A 3842-nucleotide genomic window follows, 5' to 3' on the forward strand; every position below is an offset into this window, starting at 1 on the left:
TGGACCTTTAGGTCAACAGCAGACCTCGTGTGTGTTGGTGGGCCCGTGAGATCATAATGAAGCTGAAAATTTCCTTTTGCCTAGCAATTTGTGTGACGACTGCCTGCAGTATTTAGTGCATGCGGTACAGGTTTGTAGCTAGGAATGATAGGCTGGAACATTAGCCTAGGTGTGCAGTAGGCTCTACCATCTAATTTGTGTAAGTGCACGTGACGACGTTTGCACGGTGACGATGTTCGCACAGTGATGACGTGTCCCTGTCATTAAGGGCTGCACAGCTGTGCATCATCCTGTAGTTCTCTACAGAGAAGTTTTACTTACGACATTTGGGTTAGGATTTCTGTCTGATAATGATAGGTGTTTTAATAATTGTAAAATACATCGTTGCCTTTATTTACTAACATCCTCCAATAGTCGAATGTCCAAACACATAAACACAATTGTAAAATCTCTACATAAAGGCCTGCCGCCTTGCCATGTTGGAGTCGCATACCTGCTGAGAGGCCAATGAAAGCCGGGAACAGTCTCCTCCAAAGGAGGGGATGCAATTAGTAAGCTCCTATAAAAATGAGTGGATGCCATTAGTAAGCTCTTCTTCAGTGCTAGGAAGAAATAGCAATGGTTTAGTTTAGTGTTTCCCATCTGTATATTTGCTTTCTTCTGGCAGAGATTTCAGAGTTCTCTGCTTTCCTTGTTCTCTTGCTAGACGGATGAGGGTCAGCTTGTCCCTGAAGCAGGGTCTGTAGAACACACCTCAGCTATGCCCAGCACCACATCACCCTAGGTACATCTTTAAGGCTAACAGAAAAAGTCAGGGGTGTAAAGCAGCTTATAAAATCTAGCCACACCTAGTGGTAGCTTCCATCTTATGCCACGAAATATTTTTTTATGAGAAACTTAGAGCAATTTCCTTGAGTAAAGGAGAATATCTAGATTTTCAAGCAATTCCAAGATCTCTAGAATCCCCCAAACTGCAGAAACACAAAACCCTATCTCACACTCCTTCAAAAATGTGGAATTAATTCTCTCTGTCTCTACGAGTGTCTGCTATTTGAGATAGCACGAATCAGCCTTTCTCCTTTTGGCACTTGGCATAATCCTGCCTGGGCTACCTAAGATGGATAAATTACAGAATCTCAGGTGCCCAAGAAGAATGTTTTGGAAGAAACTCTTAAGAAAATGTCCTTCTTATCAAAAGAAGAGAGGTATTAATCTGTTCTTATCATTAACTACAAATTCCACTCAAATATTATATGTTCGATGTTATAAACAATCCAAAGGCCACAATTTCAACACTTGATATCCTCTTCTCGGTGTCTTTATTCACTTTCCCCAAAGTGGTTTAAACAGAAGGAATACATGCAGCTTCAACATCGCCGATCATTTTACCCGCTCTCCACTTTCAAACATATGAACTGTGCTTATTTCAACAAAGGCCCACTGAGAGGAGGCCTGTCCTGAAACGATTAGATTTCAGTCATATTCCTATTTCACTTATCACTACCTTTTTCATTTAGCCAAAAATGTCTTTCAGGATTCACCAGCACGTTCAACCTCCTGATTCTTTTTCCCCCAATACACTCAACTCCATTCACCACTATTTCCCCCACCCCCCAATTTTTTAATATATCCTTTTTATTAAGACTTTGCATTTTAATGCCATGATTAACTTAACTAATTGTATGAATTACTCATATTCCAGGTTATTTCCTAATTATTTAGACATTTACTGTGGATGGGTGTGTGTGTGTAAATTCATTCAATGCTGGGCTTTGTTTTAAATACAAGCAAACATCAATTCACTTCAGTCACCTGGGGCTCTCTATTTGCAGACAGTGAGGGGAACTTTCTCTTAAATCCCAGATCGCAGGTCTCACTTTCTTGCAGCCTTCTCCTCTCTACATCTCAATCTTTGTGCTCCCCCCACCATTCCACAATCACCTGAGTTGTGGGGATCATGATTTTTGTGACACAAGTGATTTGAGGAAGTTACAAATGACTGTTTGCCACCTCTCTGGATTGCCACCTTTTTTTCTCTGCCTCACCCTCAATTTCTCTTTCTCCCTTCCCTACCTTTCTCTTCTTTCTTCAAGTTCATCCTTCTAAATCTTTTCCCTTTTCAAAACTGGGGGCTTCTGCCCACCGTACCCTTCTCTACATATTTAGCTTCTGAGTAGGGGTCCTGCATTCACTCCCAGCCCCTTCTCATGCCTCTCAGTGGACACAGCACCTACAGGATGACAAAGACGTTTATAAATTCATGAGCTTTCAGTTCACAGACAAATCATGACAGTAGCATTTATGAGAGAACATTATGAGACTGCACATTTGTTTAATCCTGGGAAGGCAGGATGGCATGCGCGTCACAGCCCCTGCAGGGCTCCTCCACTGACGCACAGGCCAGATAAAACCTGACTTGCAAATGTCAGATCTTAACCATAAATGAAAAGATGATAAATTCCTAGAAGGTATACAAAGTCAAGAGAATGGATCTGATCTGGGCTTGTCCTTTAAAAATCAGCATTTTAAACTACAGTGGAGATTTTTACCTGGGGGATGATACCATGATCACGAAGGTGGTTTCCCCGGGTGAGGCTTGTACTGCCCTCTGGAGTGCTGACCTCTGTGATTTGCCAAGGTGGGAAACTCGACTGCATCATTTGTGGTAGTGGGGGGACTGTGTTCACGGTCTGCCCCAGAAACACACTAAATAATAATAATAATAAAAAAAAAACTAGAGTAGAATCTCCATAGTTGACCACTCCCTAAACTAACCGCCTCCTTACGTTGATCTAATTTTCATAGACCCACATGCGCCACATGTATGTACCAATCCAGCAGGCCAAGTTCCTTATGCTGACCACCCCCATGTGCTGACCAGGGCACTGCAGTCCTTTGGGTGGTCAGCATACGGGCTGCTACTGTGATTATAACTGCTCGCATCTTCACCTAATCTGCCTGATGTCACCCATTCGCATACTCTAAGTCAGGGGTCCTCAAACTGCGGCCTGCGGGCCACACGAGGTGGTGTGATTGTACTTGTTCCTGTTTTGTTTTTTTACTTCAAAATAAGATATGTGCAGTGTGCATAGGAATTTTTTCATAGTTTTTTTTTTTTTTTTTTAAACTATAAGTCCGGCCCTCCAATGGTCTGAGGGACAGTGAATTGGCCCCCTGTTTAAAAAGTTTGAGGACGCCTGGTCTAAGTGAAGTTCATAGATCTCTTCAAGTGCATACATATTTGACTGGGACATGGACATACAAGTACACATGTTTAAAGCATGTCATTAAACAGCGTGCCCTTGAAATCGGTTATTTTGTCTTTCAGCCAGGTAGACAGCATGTTTAATGATATTATTTCTAAGAATTAAGCTCAAAACTTTAAACAGAAAATTTTCCATCTGTAGATAATAAATTATAGAAACCTAGATGCTCTGTGAGTATTTAGAAAACAAGTAACTTGCTCACTTAAAAATACCACTGCCTTATGAAAATACTCAGTCCATTTTAATCTCTAATTCACTATGCTACAATATTTTGAATATAATTATTTTATCAAGGTCTATTGTAGAATTAATGTTTTAATCCAGTAAAATATTTTCAGGAGATTTTTACAGGAGATAAGAAAGAAGTAGAGAAAGGAATAATAAGGGTTTCATTGAGATAGAAACAAGTTTTAAACCAAACCTTTATGAAGTAAATATTTTATAGTTTGTTATGATTTTCTTTTCCTGAAAATGGGAAGTATATCTGAAATCCTGGTCTGTGTTCTTCAGAAAAGTGAGAATCAAATCAAGTCACTTAAACCTGAATATTTTCAAACTTTTTATTTTGTAATTATT

The 3842-nt window shown here is 40.2% G+C and overlaps 1 non-coding gene across 1 annotated transcript; it reads left to right on the forward strand.

The window, feature by feature from the left end:
- The first annotated feature begins 2541 nt into the window (after positions 1-2541).
- On the forward strand, positions 2542-2698 carry LOC128573255 (U1 spliceosomal RNA). The gene has a single exon (XR_008376405.1). It is a non-coding gene; the product is annotated as a U1 spliceosomal RNA (small nuclear RNA).
- Positions 2699-3842: the final 1144 nt, after the last annotated feature.

The sequence above is a fragment of the Nycticebus coucang genome, chromosome 20 (assembly GCF_027406575.1).
Source record: "Nycticebus coucang isolate mNycCou1 chromosome 20, mNycCou1.pri, whole genome shotgun sequence".
Taxonomy (NCBI): Eukaryota; Metazoa; Chordata; class Mammalia; order Primates; family Lorisidae; genus Nycticebus; species Nycticebus coucang.